Source organism: Bufo bufo, chromosome 3, assembly GCF_905171765.1.
Source record: "Bufo bufo chromosome 3, aBufBuf1.1, whole genome shotgun sequence".
Taxonomy (NCBI): domain Eukaryota; kingdom Metazoa; phylum Chordata; class Amphibia; order Anura; family Bufonidae; genus Bufo; species Bufo bufo.
This window is the reverse complement of record NC_053391.1, coordinates 629332541-629353723: the sequence shown is the minus strand read 5'-3', so window position 1 is coordinate 629353723 and position 21183 is coordinate 629332541. Positions and strand designations below refer to the sequence as shown.

At 48.6% G+C, this 21183-nt stretch overlaps 1 pseudogene; it reads left to right on the top strand.

The window, feature by feature from the left end:
* The first annotated feature begins 2501 nt into the window (after window positions 1-2501).
* LOC120996717 lies at window positions 2502-2675 on the top strand (annotated as a pseudogene).
* The last annotated feature ends 18508 nt before the right edge of the window (window positions 2676-21183 follow it).

Here is a 21183-nt window from a genome sequence, read left to right as displayed (position 1 = left end):
ACAGAAAAGGACAGAGGCAGGTTGAGGACAGGTGAGGGCACAGGGCCTGCTCCAGGGCCATGCCAACTAAGGGTTGTGTTTGACGAACCCACCGACTCATGGCTGGGGGTGTCTGATGTCACTTGCGATAAAGTTGAAGATCGAGTCAGCCACTCAAGAACCGCTGGGTTGCTGGTCACGACACGACCACTAGCTGATACTGGGAGCTCAGGCCTCTCGAAGTGACCCCTGCTGCCACGGCCCCTTACTCTGCTGCGACCTCTGCCTGCGCGAGAAACATTTAGGCCTCTGCCACTTCCCTGTGCAGGGCCTGGCACTTCTCTGCCTGACATACTGTTAGATCAAATAAATAAAAAGGAAATTAAAACACCCCACAAAAGCCTTTACTACAGATAACTGCACCGCTGAGCGGCAAATATATTTTTTCTTTTTGTGCTAATACACATCACAAAAGGCTTTACAAGAAATAACTACACCGCAGAACTGCAAATGTATTTTTTCTTTTTCAGCTAAAACACCCCACCAAAGCCTTTACTACAGATAAGTGCACCGCAGAGCGGTAAATGCATTTTTTCTTTTTGCGCTAATACACATCACTAGAGGCTTTACAAGAAATAACTACACCGCTGATCGCAAATATATTTATCTTTTTCCGCTAAAACACCCAACAAAAGACTTTACTACAGATTACTGCACCGTAGAGCGGCAAATGTATTTTTTTCTTTTTCACTTAAACACTCCACAACAGCCTTTACTACAGATAAGTGCACCGCGGCAAAGGCAAGGGCAAATAAGACGTAGAAATATATCCTTGTAATAACCCCTGTTAATGCCTGTATCAAACAGCACTTGCACCCGAATAAGAGCGATTTGCTGGAATTACAGAGCTGTATAATGGCAATTTGGGTGCCCAGTCAGTGCTGCAAGGTCTAATAGGAATGTTCCTATTACCCAGGCTGTCACCTCCCCGAATTAACCCTGTTCAACAGAAATGCAGTGGAATTTATGCCTCCCTATCCTTTCCCTACACCTTGAATATTTTTTCCCTGCACTTGTAAATCGTTTTTATTTTTTTTGTACAATGATGTTTTTGCTATCATTGTCCCTAGCGCCTGCAGACACGTCTCTTGAGTGCATTTTGAATGGAAAGAGATCCATTGGGGATGCATCAGGATGTCTTCCGTTCCAGCAGCATTCCGTTCATATACAGTACATCACGTGACCAGGCAATGCCCAGCTATTAGATCTTCTTACATATTTAAATCTTTGGACATTATGCACATTTTATGCCATGAGAAAGGACACTGTGTGCGTCAGAATCATGTTGGAGGGTTGTTGAGCATTGTGATGGTGACGATTAGAGATGTCGCGAACATAAAATTTTCCGTTCGCGAACGTCGAACGTGAATTTTCGCAAATGTTCGCGAACGGGCGAACTGGGCGAACCGCCATAGACTTCAATAGGCAGGCGAATTTTAAAACTCACAGGGACTCTTTCTGGCCACAATAGTGATGGAAAAGTTGTTTCAAGGGGACTAACACCTGGACTGTGGCATGCCGGAGGGGGATCGGGTTTTAATCCATAAAGGGAATAAATCACCTAACATTCCTAAATTGTTTGGAATAACGTGCTTTAAAACATCAGGTATGATGTTGTATCGATCAGGTAGTGTAAGGGTTACGCCCGCTTCACAGTGACAGACCAAACTATGACAGACCAAACTCCCCGTTTAACGCACCGCAAACAACTGCAAACAGTCCATTTGCACAACTGCAAACTCCCCATTTGCACAAGGTTGGATACCAAGCTAGCCATGTCCCGTTCCTTGTCCTCACTGACGTCATTGAAGGTCTCTTCCTCCACCCAGCCACGTACAACACCAAGGGTCCCCGAAAGGTGACAACAAGCCCCCTGGGACGCCTGCTGTGGTTGGTCTTCCACCTCCTCAAAGCCACCTTCCTCCTCTGACTCCTCTTCTTCAGACTCCTCTCTCTGCGTTGCCGCAGGTCCAGTAATCGACGACGACAAGGCTGCTTCTGGTGGTGATGGTGACTAGAGATGAGCGAACTTCTGTTTTAAGTTCGGGGTCTAAAGTTCGGCTTCCGGTTAGCGGAGGATCCCGATATGGATTCCGAATTCCGTTGTGGTCCGTGGTAGCGGAATCAATAATGGGCATTATTGATTCCGCTACCACGGACCACAACGGAATTCGGAATACATATCGGGATCCTCCGCTAACCGGAAGCCGAACTTTAGACGCCGAACTTAAAACAGAAGTTCGCTCATCTCTAATGGTGACCACAACTCTTCCTCTTCATGCTCATCTACGGCCTGATCCAGCACTCTTCGCAGGGCACGCTCCAGAAAAAACGCATATGGGATGAGGTCGATGATGTTGCCTTGGGTTTGACGACCAGGTTTGTCACCTCCGCAAAAGGACGCATGAGCCTACAGACATTGTGCATGAGCGCCCAAAAAATACCCAGCTCCGCAGAGGCTGTCCTCTTTTTTTTAAATAAAAAAAAAATCTGTTCTTAACAGTTTAATCTCTGTTTTGTCCCCTATCAGGGGCGTGTATATCAAATAGATTTTCGGAATCGGGAGATGGAAAAAGATGCTTGGTCGTTCCTCTTACTTCCAGTTTGGGGCACTGCGCGTGCGCCGTGCAATTTACTGTGCAATCCCAATATGAGTAGTATGTTAAGTAGTACTATTCCTATCAGTTTAATCCCTGTTACGTCCCCTATCAGGGGACGTGTATGGAATAGATTTTAGACAACCGCAAAGAGTTGTCAATATTTGACACACTCATGACATACATTTTATTCCTCTATGCGTCAATCTTGGTGTAGTGATGACTGTGCTTGTGCGCACGTTTGGGAGATTGCAGGCGATGGGGTTTTTTCAAAGCCTATGGTCGTGCTGAGCTAGTTCAGTGACAGTTAAGTGACCCAGAAAATAATGATTCTGCAGTGTGGGCCCATTGTTGGCCTAGTAGGCTTTAATGATCACCTTAGATGATCGCAAAGAAACATTAGGAGTGTTGAATTCCAACATGTCGGGCTGTCGCAAATCAAGCGCCTCACTGGCATGTTGTTTCGCCGCTGGACATCGGAAAAGTGCGCCATGGCCGTGTAGGAACGCCTGAAATGGCCACATACCTTCCTGGCCTGCTTGAGGACGTCCTGTAAGCCTGGGTACTTATGCACAAAGCATTGTACAATCAGATTCAACACATGTGCCTTGCACGGCACATGTGTCAACTTGCCCAAATTCAATGCCGCCAACAAATTGCTTCCATTGTCACACAACACTTTGCCGATCTCCAGTTGGTGCGGAGTCAGCCTCTGATCCACCTGTGCGTTGAGGGCAGACAGGAGTGCTGGTCCGGTGTGACTCTCTGCTTTCAGGCAAGTCAACCCCAAGACGGCGTGACACTGTCGTATCCGGGATGTGGAATAGCCCCTGGGGAGCTGGGGGGGTGCAGTTGATGTGGAGCAAGACGCAGCAGCAGAAGAGGACTCAGCCGAGGAGGTTATGGAAGAGGATGGAGTAGGAGGAGTAGAGGAGGTGGCAGCAGGCCTGCCTGCAAGTCGTGGCGGTGTCACCAACTCCTCTGCAGAGCCACACATTCCATGCTTGGCAGCCGTCAGCAGGTTTACCAGTCACAGTGTAGGTGATATACCTGCCCTGACCGTGCTTTGCAGACCAGGTATCAGTGGTCAGATGGACCCTTGCCCCAACACTGTGTGCCAGACATGCCATGACTTCTTTTTGCACAATAGAGTACAGGTTGGGGATTGCCTTTTGTGAAAAGAAATTTCGGCCGGGTACCTTACACTGCGGTGTCCCAATAGCTACAAATTTTTTGAAGGCCTCAGACTCCATCGGCTTGTATGGTAAAAGCTGGCGGCCTAAGAGTTCCGACAAGCCAGCTGTCAGACGCCGGGCAAGGGGGTGACTCTGTGACATTGGCTTTTTACGCTCAAACATGTCCTTGACAGACACCTGACTGTGGGCAGATGAGCAGGAACTGCTCAAGGCGAGAGACGGCGTGGCGGATGGTTGAGAGGGGGCAAGGAGGACAGCAGTGGTTGACGTGGCTGAATATGCTGGACCAGGAGGAGGATGGCGGCTTTGAGTTTGTGTGCTGCTTGTACTCATGTGTTGATCCCATAGGTGTTTGTGATTTGAGATCATGTGCCTTCGCAAAGCAGTTGTACCTAGGTGGGTGTTGGACTTCCCACGACTCAGTTTCTTTTGGCACAGGTTGCAAATGGCATCGCTGTTGTCAGAGGCAGAGACACCAAAAAAATGCCACACTGCTGAGCTCTGCAATGACGGCATTCTGATGGTGGCAACAGCATGCGTTGATTGGCGTGCTGTCTGGCTGACCCCGGGTGCCGATGCATGCTGTCTGACTGTGCCACTAGCTTCTTGCGACGACCTCCCCCTGCTTCCAACTCGTCTCCTCCTCCTCCTCTCTGTCTCCCCATGTGAACTTTCCCCCTGTTCTTTTTCTCTTCGAGCGGGCACACATGTGACATCCACGGACACATCGTCATCATCAACCGCTTCACTTGTATCTGACAACTCAGCAAAGGAAGCAGCAGCGCGTACATCATCATCATCACACCATACGTCCATGTGTGTAATGCTGCCTGACTGAGACATATCCCTGTTACCTACATCCTCTGGCAATAATGGTTGCGCATCAATCATTTCTTCCAACTGATGTGTAAATAACTCCTCTGACAGATCAAGTGAAGCAGCTGTGGTGCTAGTGTTGGTGGTGGCGGCAGGCGGGCGAGTGGTAACTTGAGAGGTGCCCGAAGCTGAGCTGGAGGAGGATGGTGCGTCAAGGTTTTGAGCGGAAGCTGTAGAAGATTGGGTGTCCTGTGTTAGCCAGTCAACTATGTCCTCAGAACTTTTCGAGTTCAGGGTAAGTGGCCTCTGAACAATGGGCATTATTCTAGGGCCAAAGGGAATCACAGCACCACGACCACGACGGCCCCTGCGGGGTGGCCTGCCTCTGCCTGTCATTTTTTTAGATTAGTTTAGTTGTACTATGCGTGCAAGCTACTGTGACACCAGATATGATTGGCACTGTGCAGTGGCAGAAGTTGGCAGAGTAGACGCTGTAGGCCTGACACACACGCTTGCAGACAACTAACTGCTATTCAATCTAATACAGTCAAAATTGTTTTTGTTTTTTTAAATGTAATCTACTGTGACACCAGATATGACTTGCACTGGTGTGACACTGTGCACTGGCAGGGCCTGAAACACACACGCTTGCAGGCAACTGACTGCTATTCTATAACAGTCAAAATTGTTTTTGTTTTTTTAAATGTAATCTACTGTGACACCAGATATGAGTTGCACTGGTGTGACACTGTGCACTGGCAGGGCCTGAAACACACACGCTTGCAGGCAACTGACTGCTATTCTATCACAGTCAAAATTGTTTTTGTTTTTTTAAATGTAATCTACTGTGACACCAGATATGAGTTGCACTGGTGTGACACTGTGCACTGGCAGGCCCTGAAACACACACGCTTGCAGGCAACTGACTGCTATTCTATTACAGTCAAAAAAGTTTTAGTTTTTTTTTAAATGCAAGCTCCTGTGACACCAGATATGAGTGGTGGCACTGGGCAAGTGGGCACACACGCTGGTAGGCAACTGCAATTAGATTACAGAGGGAAAAAAAACAAAAAACAGACTGATGTACTAGCCCTAAAAAGGGCTTTTTGGGGTTCTGTCAGGATGCTATCTTTACAGCACAGATCAGATGAGTCTTTCAGGACTGTAGTGGACACTGAATGCACTAGCCTAGCTATCGATTTCCCTATTAAATCAGCAGCAGCTACACTGTCCCTCCTCTCACTAAGACTGCAGCTTCCGAATGAATCTAAAATGGATGCTGTCCAGGAGGTGGGAGGGTCTGGGAGTGAGGGTTTCTTGCTGATTGGCTGGAATGTGTCTGCTGACTGTGAGGTACAGGGTAAAAGTTTGCTCAATGATGACGAATAGGGGGCAGACCGAACATCGCATATGTTAGCCCGCCGCCCCGAACGCGAACAAGCTATGTTCGCCGGGAACTGTTCACCGGTGAATAGTTCGGGACATCTCTAGTGACGATACATCTGTGATTTTTAATGTTTTTTCAAAGAAGACGTTTTCATTTCTGGATGCTGGACTTTGCTTATCTTCAGACGTATAATGCAATGTATGACAAGTTTGATTCTCCAGATGGAGTTGGGGGTTTCTCTAATAGAGCAAATAGAGAGGTGGTCCTCTAAACCATACAACATGTTTAACAATCTATATATATGTCCTTCACCTTTCTGCTTAGCTTGACATATGTCAAAATTGATGTCAGAAGATGATTAACTTAGAAGATGTATTATTTATTTGAGAGCACCATTAATTCCTTGTCCTGTACATCTAAGAAGGGTTACACATACATAATATAGAAACACAAGTACAACAGACAAGGAAACTATTAATAGACTGGTACAGAAGGGTAGAGGACCTGCCTGCAAGAGCTTACAAACAAGGGAGAGAGAAAAGTCACAGTACATGAGGGTAAAAGTTGTTCATCTGACTGTGTGGTGGCGAACATAGCTTGTTCGCGTTCGCCGAGGCGGGCGAAAATATGCGATGTTCGGTCCGCCCACTATTCTTCATCATTGAGCAAACTTTGACCCTGTACCTCACAGTCAGCAGACACATTCCAGCCAATCAGCAGCATGCTTTTTGTAGGGGGTTAGGCTTTCCAGAAGAGTTGGGTTTTTAGGTTGCTTTTGAAGGTTTGGATACTGGAGGACAGTCTGATGTGCTGGGGTAGTGAGTTTCAGAGTAAGGCCTCATGCACACGACAGTATTTTTTCACGGTCCGCAAAACGGGTTCCGTTGTTCCGTGATCCGTTTCCGTTTTTGTTTTCGTGTGTCTTCCTTGATTTTTGGAGGATCACCAGACATGAAAAGTGAAAAAAAAATCTAAGTCAAGTTTGCCTTGAAAATTATAGGAAAAAAAACGGACACGGATCACGGACGCGGATGACAATCTTGTGTGCATCCGTGTTTTTTCACGGACCCATTGACTTGAATGGGTCCGCGAACCATTGTCCGTGAAAAAAATAGGACAGGTCTTATTTTTTTGACGGACTGGAAACACGGATCACGGACTCGGATGACAAACGGTGCATTATCCGAGTTTTCAACGAACCCATTGAAAGTCAATGGGTCCACAGAAAATCACGGAGAACGGAACAACGGACACGGAACACAACAACGGTCGTGTGCATGAGGCCTAAATGAGAGGCACGTGAGAAATCTCGTAGAACAGACAAGAGGGAAAACAAAGAAGTATTTTGTGATACTCTGTCAGCAGGTGTTTATGCTCCATTGGGGAGATTTATCAAATTAGATACGTCAGTTTTGTAGTCTAAAAAGTCGCAAGTCATGGCAGCTGCGACCTTTTCTGCGATATATGGTTACATTTGTGACATTTTGTAATCCTTGCCACTTTTTTACAGTGGTCTATGTTTAAGAGCTAAAAGTAAGATTACCCCTGCATTATGGCTCATTTACTATGTGCGACTTTTCTACCTGGTCTACTTTGACACCTAGAGGTGTAAACTACATTGCACTCATGCCAGATATATTACAAAGATGCACCATTTCATAAATTTGGTGTAGACACCCAAAACAAAGCCAGACATAATACTGACACAAAAACAACCTCAAATGATAAATGACCCCCTAAATGTCTATATGTGGCCAGTGGTTGCGATTTGCAGCCTGAGTTTTTGTTGGCTTGTTGCAATTATACATTCAATTTGTATTATTAGGCCTTAAATAAATTTTCCAAAATGGTAAGGTATACACATCTATGTTTGGGCACAATTGTTAGGAACCCAGTTAAGTCCAAGGCCTTCCTAAGTAGTTTTAATTTCTAATTCCACTCTAGTTAAGTGTTTTCAGTTATTTGAACATGTCAGGGTCTTACATGACTTCAAGAGATTTATCAGGAATTTTGCTGTTTACTGTTTGCGCTCTATCTGGCAGCTTCTAAAATATTGATAAAAATGTCAGTTTATTTTACAATGTTCTTCTATTTCAAAAAGCCAAATAGAGAATAAAATCACAGCATGTGTCTGTTTCTTTCACATTTGGCTGTCTGCGATTGTGTTGTTGTTGTGACCAGGAAAGAATAATTTTCTCAACAGAGATTATTTTACAAGCTTCAGACATGCAGAAACCGCTCAAATCTACTGTTAAGCTGACACCTGGATGTTCGGGTTCGGCAGTTTCGGCCGAACTTGAAAAACAAATTCGGGTTCGAGACCCGAACTTGACTCCGAACCCGAACCCCATTGAAGTCAATGGGGACCCGAACTATTGAGCAATAAAATGGCTGTAAAAATGTCATGGAAAGAGCTAGAGGGTTGCAAAAGGCAGCAAAATGTGTTTAAGAGCATGGCAAATGCTCTGCAAACAAATGTGGATAGGGAAATGAATTTAAAAAACATAAAAGACCTTAAAAAAAATAAAAATTAGGAATGATGTAAGAGGTTGAGGAGGCGGTGAATGGGTGGATGTGGCTGTGTAGGCTCACGTGGCGGTCTAGGTGGAAGCGACGGCGAAGGAGGAATAGGTAACCAACACAGATGTGTGTTATTTTGCATTTTTACATAGGGGTATCCCCAAAAATATTGGGACATATAAAAAATAAAAAAAGGAATAAGTGCACTTGAGTACAAGGATGGATGGTTGAGGCTGTTAGAACTGTCTATTCTGCACAAGGTACAGACATGTCCTGAGGGATCCAAGCCTGGTTCATTTAAATGAACGTGAGCTTGTCCACGTTGGCTGTGGACAGGCGGCTGCATCTGTCTGTAATGATGCCTCCTGCCGTGCTAAACACACGTTCAGAGAGTACACTGGCTGCAGGGCAGGCCAGCACCTCCAAGGCATACAGGGCAAGCTCTGGCCATGTGGACAATTTGGAGACCCAGAAGTTGAATGGGGCAGAACCATCAGTCAGTACGTGTAGGCGTGTACACAGGTACTGTTCCACCATGTTGTTCAAATGCTGCCTCCTGCTAACACGCTCCATATCAGCAGTTGGGGCCGGTTGTTGCGGCGAGGTGACAAAGCTTTTCTACATGTCGGCCATGCTAACCCTGCCTTCTGAGGTGCTGGCGCTGACACAGCTGCGTTGGCGACCTCTTCCTCCTCCCCTGCCTTTGCCTTGTGCTTCCACTTGTCCCCCGGCATCAGTCGGGAATGCTCTCATGAGCGCATCTACCAGCGTGCGCCTGTAGTCGCGCATCTTCCGATCATGCTCCAGTGAGGGAATTAAGGACGGCACATTGTCTTTGTAACGGGGATCCAGCAGGGTGGCCACCCAGTAGTCAGCACATGTTAAAATGTGGGCAACTCTGCTGTCGTTGCGCAGGCACTGCATCATGTAGTCACTCATGTGTACCAGGCTGCCCAGAGGTAAGGACAAGCTGTCCTCTGTGGGAGGCGTATCGTCTGCGTCCTCCGTATCCCCCAAGCCACGCACCAGTGATGGGCCCGAGCTGCGTTGGATACCACCCCGCTGTGAACATGCTTCATCCCCATCCTCCTCCTCCTCCAGTAGTGGGCCCTGGCTGGCCAAATTTGTACCTGGCCTCTGCTGTTGCAAAAATCCTCTTTCTGAGCCACTTCTAAAAGACTGGCCTGAAAGTGTTAGAAATGACCCCTCTTCCTCGTCCTGGGCCACATCCTCTTCCATCATCGCCCTAAGTGTTTTATCAAGGAGACATAGAAGTGGTATTGTAACGCTGATAACGGCGTCATCTCCACTGGCCATGTTGGTGGAGTACTCGAAACAGCGCAACAGGGCACACAGGTCTCGCATGGAGGCCCAGTCATTGGTGGTGAAGTGGTGCTGTTCCGCAGCACGACTCACCCGTGCGTGCTGCAGCTGAAACTCCACTATGGCCTGCTGCTGCTCGCACAGTCTGTCCAGCATGTGCAAGGTGGAGTTCCACCTGGTGGGCACGTCACATATGAGGCGGAGAGCGGGAAGGCCGAAGTTACGCTGTAGAGCAGACAGCAGAGCGGCGGCAGGATGAGAACGCCGGAAGCGCGCACAGACGGACCACACTTTACGCAGCAGCTCTGACATGTCGGGGTAGTTGTGAATGAATTTCTGCACCACCAAATTCAGCACATGCGCCAGGCAAGGGATGTGCGTCAAACCGGCTAGTCCCAGAGCTGCAACGAGATTTCGCCCATTATCGCACACCAACACTCCGGGCTTGAGGCTCACTGGCAGCAACCGCTCGTCGGTCTGTTGTTCTATACCCCGCCACAACTCCTGCGCGGTGTGGGGCCTGTCCCCCAAACACATCAATTTCAGAACGGCCTGCTGACGTTTACCCCTGGCTGTGCTGAAGTTGGTGGTGAAGGTTTGTCGCTGACCGGATGAGGAGGTGGTAGAAGAGGAGGAGGAAGCTGAGTAGGAAGAGGAGGCAACAGGAGGCAAAGAATGATGCCCTGCGATCCTTGGCGGCGGAAGGACGTGCGCCAAACAACTCTCCGCCTGGGGCCCAGCCACCACTACATTTACCCAGTGTGCAGTTAGGGAGATATAGCGTCCCTGGCCATGCTTACTGGTCCACGTATCTGTGGTTAGGTGGACCTTGCCATAGATGGCGTTGCGCAGTGCACACTTGATTATATCTGATACTTGGTTGTGCAGGGAGCGCACGGCTCTCCTGGAGAAGTAGTGGGAACGACATACTGTGGGACAGCAAGCGACATGAGCTGTTTGAAGCTGTCCGTCTCCACCAGTCTGAATGACAGCATTTCAAAGGCCAGTAGTTTAGAAATGCTGGCATTCAGGGCCAGGGATCGAGGGTGGCTAGGTGGGAATTTCCGCTTTCTCTCAAAGGTTTGTGAGATGAAGAGCTGAACGCTTCGGTGTGACATGGTGGAGATGCTTAGTGATGGAGGTGGTGTTGTTGGTGGCACATCCTCTGTTTGCTGAAAGCAGGTGCCAACGTTCCTCCAGAGGCGGAGGAAGAGGCCGAGGCAGCAGCAGAAGAGGGAGCAGGAGGGGCCTGAGCCCTTTCTTGGTTTTGAAGGTGCTTACTCCACTGCAGCCCGTGTCTCGCATGTAGATGCCTGGTCATGCAGGTTGTGCTAAGGTTCAGAACGTTAAAGGGCTTCTGTCACCCCACTAAACTTTTTTTTTTTTTTGTGTACTTATAATCCCTATCCTGCCATATTGCCATACATTATGTTATTAATAATTTTCGTTCAGGAGATTTAGCAAAAAACGTACCTTTATGATATGCTAATTACCTTTCTACCAGCAAGTAGGACGTCTACTTGCTGGTAGCAACCGCAGAAAACCGCCCCCTCTTGTTGATTGACAGGGCCAGCCGCATTCTCCCCCTCCGGCTAGCCCTGTCAGCATTTCAAAAATCGCGTGCCTGTGTTGATTCGGCGCAGACGCTCTGAGATAAGGAGGCTCGCCTCCTCAGCACTCCCTCAGTGCGCCTGCGCCGATGACGTCACCGAAAGAGAAGACGTCATCGGCGCAGGCGCACTGAGGGAGTGCTGAGGAGGCGAGCCTCCTTATCTCAGAGCGCCTGCGCCGAATCAACACAGGCATGCGATTTTTGAAATGCTAACAGGGCTGGGCGGAGAAGGAGATCGTGGCTGGCCCTGTCAATCAACAAGAGGAGGGGGCGGTTTTCTGTGGCTGCTACCAGCAAGTAGACGCCCCAATTTGCTGGTAGAAAGGTAATTAGCATATCATAAAAGTATGTTTTTTGCTAAATCTACTGAACGAAAATTATTAATAACATAATGTATGGCAATATGGCAGGATAGGGATTATAAGTACACAAAAAATAAATAAATGAGATTTGTGGGGTGACAGAAGCCCTTTAATGCCTCGCTTCAGGCTCTGATGGCACAGCGTGCAAACCACTCGGGTCTTGTCGTTAGCACATTGTGTGAAGAAGTGCCATGCCAGGGAACTCCTTGAATCTGCCTTTGGTGTGCTCGGTCCCTAGTGACGGTGGCCAGTAGCAGGCGAACGGTTTTGGCGACGGTTGCACTGCTTTTGCACCCTTCTCCCGCTTTTGCTACGCTGTTGGCTCGGTCTGACCACTGCCTCTTCCTCCGAACTCTGAAAGTCAGTGGCATGACCTTCATTCCATGTGGGGTCTAGGACCTCATCGTCCACTGCATTGTCTTCTACCCAGTCTTCCTCCCTGACCTCCTTTTTGGTCTGCACACTGCAGAAAGACGCAGCAGTTGGCACCTGTGTTTCGTCATCATCAGAGACATGCTGAGGTGGTATTCCTATGTCCTCATGAGGAAACATAAGTGGTTGTGCGTCAGTGCATTCTAGGTCTTCCACCCTTGGGGAAGGGCTAGGTGGATGCCCTTGGGAAACCCTGCCAGCAGAGTCTTCAAACAGCATAAGAGACTGCTGCATGACTTGAGGCTCAGACTGGTTCCCCGATATGCACAGGGGTGATGTGACAGACTGATGGGCATGGGTTTCAGGCGCCACCTGTGCGCTTTCTGCAGAAGACTGGGTGGGAGATAATGAGAACGTGCTGGATCCACTGTCAGCCACCCAATTGACTAGCGCCTGTAGTTGCTCAGGCCTTACCATCCTTAGAACGGCATTAGGCCCAACCAAATATCGCTGTAGATTCTGCCGGCGACTGGGACCTGAGGTAGTAGTTTCAGTAGGACGTGTAGCTGTGGCAGAACGGCCACGTCCTCTCCCTGCACCAGAGGCTCCACCAACACCACGACCGCATCCCTTATTAGATGTTTGCCTTATAGTTAGCGTTCACAAAGCAAAGTAAAAAGTGGTTAAGTCTGTTAAAAATAATTAACCGCCAATAAAAACCCTGATGTAGGGTATTGCACCAAATTATTATTTTTTTAACTTTATATGACAGCGGTATTTGTGGCCTGAATTTCACAGTCACTTATGCATGTCTGATCCCAGATGTGCAGTATATTTGATTTTTTTTTCACCCCAGTAACAAAAAAGCAGTTTTTCTGGCCAAAATGTGACAGTCACTTATGCACGTCTAATCCCAGATGTGCAGTGTATTAGAGGGTTTTTTCACCCCAGTAACCAAAAAGCCGTATTTCTGGCCTAAATGTGACAGTCACTTATGCACGTCTTATCCCAGATGTGCAGTGTATCAGAGGGTTTTTACACCACAGTAACCAAAAAGTCGTATTTCTGGCCTAAATGTAACAGTCACTTATGCATGTCTAATCCCAGATGTGCAGTATATTAGAGGGTTTTTTCACCCCAGTAACAATAAAGCTGTTGTAACGGTCACGTCCACACACACACAGGGGGAAGGATAGTGACCACTGCGCTCCACCCTCACCCCTGGCCCTGCCTACTTGCCTCACAAGTCCTGATGACAGGGGACAACTGGACAACAGTCCCTAACTTAGGATACGTGCAGGGAAGACAGACAAATCAAAATACGGAACATGAACGGACCGGGTCAGAACCAAGAGAGCTACGCAGTACAAAGCGTTAAGCAAAGAATGGTCAGGAGAAGCCGGGGTCAAATACCAGAAGAGTAGAGAAGTACAAGAGGAGTCCTAAGAGAGTAGTCAGGTGGGAGCCAAGGTCACAATACCAGGATGGATGCGCAGTACAGGAGGAGCAGGCAAAAGGATCGTCAGGGAACGTGTAAGGGGGGAATATTAATCACCAATATTTATGCAAATATCAATAATTAATATTCATAAATGGGAGGCGCCGTCTATTGATGACTCCGCCCATTTATACCTTTATATAATAATAACACAATACTTTCGCTATACTTTACACTAATCATTATGCTAGCTGCATGCGCCTTACTAACTAACTATCGCCAATAACTACACGTTACACAGATAGTTACAAATATAACGGTATTTATTAACAATACACTACGCAATACACTAACAATACAGCACTAAATATACAGAACTCAACTACACTACACGTTCCCAAATTCCACCCACAAACTAACTATAGAGTTCACACATACAAGTATATTATCAATAACCCACCCGTCTGTACTCACTGTCCCTACGGGGTTACAAGAGGGTTAATTAATTGTTTGCAGAGCAGAAGCATGCTCTACAGAGGAACCAAGGCAGGGAAAGGGTTAAAGACAGCAGCAATGCTGCTGAGGTCAGGGAAATCAGGGGCACAGAATCGTTGGTGGGATAGGGGTTGATACTTAGGGTTTCTGCTCGTCCTCCTAGGGTGATCCTCGCTAGCCAGGAGGCCACTCTGTACAGAGCGCCGATCGCGCTCTCCTCTGGGGGGGCGGCAGGGGTCTTCTGTAATAGCGCAGCGCAGCCCGGGTGGCTGCCTGCGCTCTCTTGTGGAGGACCGCGCTATATCAGGGAGGGGGGGGGGTCCGGTCCGGTCGGCCGCCACGTGGGGGGCCCTGATCCTCTCTTCCTTGGGCCGGAGGGGGGGGGGGGGCGCGCCGTCCTGAGCGCCGATGCGCTCACCAGGTGGGGGCCCCGATCCTAACTAACAGAGTGCCGGGGCCGCCGGATATTTATCCCAGCGGCGCTGGGGATAATTACAACAAAGGGCTCAGATTCTGTTGAATCTGAGCTCTTTGTATCCATCAGGATGACCGGACCCTTGTCCAGTCATTCTGATGCAATTAGCCAGATTGCATCGGTGCGAATGCTTGGGGCACATTCACACCGATGCACCTGGTTTCAGTTGTAGGAGGGGGGGGGATATATATAATATACATGCGTATTGATGCTTGGGGCACATCCATACACATGTATACATTAATCATACATAAGTGGCCACATTCATATATATAAGGGGGCACAGATAAGGGGGCACAAGCCCCTACAATATAAGGGGGCACAAGCCCCTACAATATAAGAGGGCACAAGCCCCCACAATATAAGATTGCACAAGCCCCTACAATATAATAGGGCACAAGCCCTTACAATATAAGGGGGCACATATTTCCCACAGGGGCCACCATGAGCCCCTGGGGATCACCATGGGCAGACGTGCGCAGATGCTGGGCACATTTGCGCACATCGTCCCATGATGCTGTGGTTGAAGTATGCACACATATACCATACATGCCCGCACGTGTTTGCAGGCATGCATGGATATATATGCATACGTCTCAACCGTTCCTCAACAATCCCCCTGTTGTCGGACTATATAATACGACAAAATAATGGGGGAACGGGTTGAGATATATTTGCCCCCCTTCAACCCCATCTTTGGTGGAAGTTCAGGAAGAACTGTAGTGCACACTGATCTTTAGGTACTTAGACATCCCTAATCCAGCTTCCTCCGACCTGCCCTTCACCGTAACCTACTCCTCCGTCCACAGGATACACCGTCTTCTTCTTGACATCTTTAGGATACCACACACCCACAGTCTCTTTAACAGTCTTTTAGTGTCGGCCACCCCCACTTTGGAGTGACCACACCCCCACAGTCTCTCGGTAATTCTGCCGATCTTCAGGTATCTTCGTCCCCCCCCAATTCTGGAGTGGGTTCACCCTTACAGTCTTTAACTGGCCTTTCTTTAACAGTCTCTTGGTGTCGGCCACCCCCACTTTGGAGTGACCACACCCCCACAGTCTCTTGGTAATTTTGCCGATCTTCAGGTATCTTCGTCCCCCCCAATTCTGGAGCGGGTTCACCCTTACAGTCTTTAACTGGTCTTTCTTTAACAGCCTCTTGGTGTTGGCCACCCCCACTTTGGAGTGACCACACCCCCACAGTCTCTCGGTAGTTCTGCCGATCTTCAGGTATGGCCCGCCTCCAAGGCATCTGGAGCGCGTTCACCCTCACAACCTCAGTCCCAACTTTCTTCTATCCAATGTCTGTTTCCATCTTGATGGATGCGGTTCTCCCGTGGACAGATTAATAAGTCATTACAAGGAAGGTCAAACTCTTAAGCGGTGATGTCATAGTACCTAAATTCTATTGCGGAGAACACCTCCGCCACACTACACCTCCAGCCCTTCCCTTAAGAACCTCACCATTCCAGGGTTCAAGGTGGCAAATGAATGATGCCTGTCCCTATCGTGACCTAACCTTATCCCCATTCACACAAAATACATGTCACATCCCTCCCAACACCACCAAAATCATTATATGTATGTGTACCCATAGAGACTCATGCAACCTGGCATATCTCTACACCTCCAAAGACACAGGTAGGTCGCAGACCCCTGTGTCAATGGGAAACGACTATAGGATGCAAATGTGTACAGCCAAATAATAACTCACCGCAGTGTGTTGAGCGAGTTTCCCTGTGGGTGGGCTGTCACACATTTTCACCTAGAGTGTCCATGGGTATACAATCAACCGACAAGCAAAATCAATAAATACAATGTGCTATGGGTTTTCGGGGTAGCACAAGTTATACGTCCCGAACCCTCATAGGAAACAAAGTGTGTCCATACAATATTTGGCTACAGGAACAATGTTTGAGTTATGTCCTGAGCCTCCTCCTCCGGATAGTTCTGTAAAGTTCTGTCTGGTTCTGGTGTATTTGGTCAATAAGTCCCTTGACCCTCCGATTACGATGACCAGAACCAGAAGAAGTTTCACTGGGTGAAACACGTGATAATAAGTTCTTCCACCCGAACGTCTCCCAAGTCTTCCTCCAGAGCCTTAAATAATGCTCCCGCTGGATTGTGGCACAGTCTTCATTTCTATAACACCTCTAGGCAGAGGTCGCTTCGTTGCCAAAATCCAGTGGGATCCTCTGGAGCTTCACAACAGTGTCAGGGGGAATAGCTGGCCTCTTCTGTGGCATCTCCTGGGTTTTTCTTCCGCTCCATCCTATGGCAGAAGAAAACACCAGGCGCTCCCGGGGGAATTTCTCCCCTAACAGTGCAATTAAATGTGAAAATTTCCAGCACCAATACCTTTGACCCATAGGTAGAGAAAGGTATTGGGCTGCCCTTTGTCTCACAGGGCTCCTCATTATCCCAACACTTGTGTCTGAACACCCTACCTTCAGAGGATTGCGTCCTCTGCTACACATCCCTCTGCACCAACAGATAAGGATGGCCACCCTACTAGGTTAGGATAACTGGAGTTCTGTGGACAAAGCACCATCTTGTTATTGATGGCACCGTATCCCCGTCCACCCATGTGTACCCAGGCTGATTTCCCCCTGTGATCCCGTCCTGTGGAGGCCTGCAGAACCAATGGCATAGTCATGCCCTGGCTCCCCAGGACCCCACAACACAAGAACACAGTCCACACTCTGCTGCCAAACACTCTGCGTCCAAACCCTGTCAGAGCTGTGCTGCCTGCTCGGACTAGAATTAAGTGCGCAGCACAACATTACACCAATGTTGTCTGTCCGCCCCAGTCCCCAGCGCAACACAGCCCTACCAAAAACCTTGAGCACAACAGCGTTATCCGTATCGATCTGAGACCCTGGTTGCCCAGAATAATATCACATCATCCTTTGTGTGCTGCATGGAGAAGGTCCTTATGCCTTCTCCCGACCAGCAGGATTTCCCGTGTGATATTATCTGCTCGCGAACCTATACGTTCTCGATCCACAGTATAACACTGTTCCACTCCAAGGGGACACAGAATGAAACAAAGACAGCAGACGGGACTTACAACACTACATAAATCAGCATGGTAGAACACATCCGTAGACAAGGACTACCACCATCAACATCAAGAAAAACTTACAAACAGATAACAAAAACACACAACATGGACATACACAGGGAACAAACGGTGTAACAAATAGTACAGGGGTGTCAAATGTTGCCTAGCCTAGCTTGGCCACTCTGACCCCTCAGCAGCTGGTGATGCTGCCGAGAGGTAACCCCGTTATGGCCAGGCTGACTAGACCCCACTGCACAATTTGTTACCTGGCTGATACTGTTGGACACATTGCAATTACTTGCACAAGGGCAATTCCTTGCAATGTGTCCTTTGTTCCCACACCTGAAACACGTGACTTGGTTTCCTGTCCTGTGTGTTATGTTCCTATCTGTTTTGCAGTGCCTCGCTATGTGACCTAGGCCACCACATACAAAACATCTGATGTTTGCTCTGCATGACCCAGGTCCATCTACACTGCAGCCGTGCTCCCTTCTCCTGAATTGTTCCATCCTCAGGGACGCACTCTTCACGACAGTTCTTTTTCCCAAAGTCAGGGGAAAATCTCTGTTAGTCTGGACCGGCTTGACCTGATGATTAGACCGGTCACAGACTACTCTCCCCCCTTGTGGCCCTGCACAGGGCAACGTTTTGGGAGATTCCGACCCTGGCTTTACGGAAAAAGAAAGGGCCGGCACCAACTTGGTGATAACCTGTTGCATGCCAGACATTAGCTGGGACCTTACAGCAACCTCAGCCTTCAATTTGGCTACCGTCACGTCAGTAGAGGCAGTCCGCTCCTTGAAGGCCTTGACCTCAGTATAAGACTGAGTCAACTTAGCCTCAATTTCCTCCTTCTGCCTCTGCAGCTCTACTAACTGTGACTCTATCCTGGCCACCTGCGCATCTCGGTCAACAGTAGACTGCACATTCTCTGCCAGCTGTGCCCGCAATGCTGAAACCTGGTCCGAATTACTGGCACAGCACTGGCAGTGAATGGCCGGAGGAATTGTCTCCGTTGACTGAGACACCAGCGCCACTTCCTTTGGCTTACAGATGCTAGCCTCAAACATATGAACGAGTTTGGCTAGCATCCGAAGCCGTTTGGAGCCTTGTTCAACACCGTCCGTTTGTTAACACAAAGCTTGTCATAACTACAAGCCTGTGCCAACAAATCGGACCACAGCATTTCTGCTGACTTGTATGTAGTGGGGAGGATGGGGTTAAATGTGCTGTGTCTGCTCAAGTGTTGCAGTGTGGGGAAGTCCATACTCACAGTTTGATGAGTGTCCATCTTCTCCTTGGCGCCGTACCTCGCAGCTGCTTGGAAGAAGTCCATTTTCCCGGATCGCCTCTTCCCGACCAGCCTGATCTGTACGCCGCTCCCACGAAGATGGATCTCTTTCAGTGACGTGTCTTCTCCCTCGCAATCACTTGAGCGATGCAGTGACATTTTTCTGAGCCTCCATCTTCTTGTTGGTGCTGTACTTTTCCGTGTCTTCTTCTCTTACCCCAGCGACGGTGACCGTGTAAAGCAAATACAAAAATATTAATTCACAGAACAGATTCTAGATTCTCTGCAAAAGATTTTGTTTTATTTCTGGTACTCTAAGGAAAGTATCGCTTCTCCTGTACGAATTATCGGGTCCTAGACGCTCAGACACTCCGCTGACCGCGTCTCTCCTTCCCGCTAATTCACAGTACTAGCGACCCTCAGCCTTAAGACCAAAAATAAACGCAAAATCCACGCAGTGGGCCTGGCTCGCCAATGTAAGGGGGGAATATTAATCACCAATATTTATGCAAATATCAATAATTAATATTCATAAATGGGAAGAGCCGTCTATTGATGAATCCGCCCATTTATACCTTTATATAATAATAACACAATACTTTCGCTATACTTTACACTAATCATTATGCTAGCTGCATGCGCCTTACTAACTAACTATCGCCAATAACTACACGTTACACAGATAGTTACAAATATAACAGTATTTATTAACAATACACTACGCAATACACTAACAATACAGCACTAAATATACAGAACTCAACTACACTACACGTTCCCAAATTCCACCCACAAACTAACTATAGAGTTCACACATACAAGTATATTATCAATAACCCACCCGTCTGTACTCACTGTCCCTACGGGGTAACAAGAGGGTTAATTAATTGTTTGCAGAGCAGAAGCATGCTCTACAGAGGAACCAAGGCAGGGAAAGGGTTAAAGACAGCAGCAATGCTGCTGAGGTCAGGGAAATCAAGGGCACAGAATCGTTGGTGGGATAGGGGTCCTCCTAGGGTGATCCTCGCCAGCCAGGGGGCTGCTCTGTACAGAGCGCCGATCGCGCTCTCCTCTGGGGGGGCGGCAGGGGTCTTCTGTAATAGCGCAGCGCAGCCCGGGTGGCTGCCTGCGCTCTCTTGGGGAGGACCGCGCTATATCAGGGAGGGGGGGGTCCGGTCCGGTCGGCCGCCACGTGGGGGGCCCTGATCCTCTCTTCCTTGGGCCGGAGGGGGGGGGGGCCGCGCCGTCCTGAGCACCGATGCGCTCACCAGGTGGGGGCCCAGATCCTAACTAACAGCGTGCCGGGGCCGCCGGATATTTATCCCCCGGCGGCCCGCACTCCCGCGCCACGCCGCCCACCAGGGGGCGCGCGCCCCATCATCCACGTGGGCCTGCGCAGTGATATGACGTCACTGCGCCGGCCAGCACATCGGGGACGCGCTGCAGACAGGCGGGAGAAGCCTTTGATCTCCCGCCTGCTGCATCTAGCATTCCGGACAGTGCGATAGTAATCGCACTGTCGGAATGCACATAATAGAAGGAGGAGAGGCTTCTCCCCTTCTTCTATCATGTGTAATTATCTCCAGCGGCGCTGGGGATAATTACAACAAAGGGTTCAGATTCTATTGAATCTGAGCTCTTTGTATCCATCAGGATGACCGGACCCTTGTCCAGTCATTCTGATGCAATTAGCCAGATTGCATCGGTGCGAATGCTTGGGGCACATTCACACCGATGCACCTGGTTTCAGTTGTAGGAGGGGGGGGAAATATATATTATACATACGTATTGATGCTTGGGGCACATCCATACACATGTATACATTAATCATACATAAGGGGCCACATTCATATATATAAGGGGGCACAGATAAGGGGGCACAAGACCCTACAATATAAGGGGGCACAAGCCCCTACAATATAAGAGGGCACAAGCCCCTACAATATAATAGGGCACAAGCCCTTACAATATAAGGGGGCACATATTTCCCACAGGGGCCACCATGAGCCCCTGGGGATCACCATGGGCAGACGTGCGCAGATGCTGGGCACATTTGCGCACATCGTCCCATGATGCTGTGGTTGAAGTATGCACACATATACCATACATGCCCGCACGTGTTTGCAGGCATGCATGGATATATATGCATACGTCTCAACCGTTCCTCAACAGAACGGAATCAGGTGAGTATTC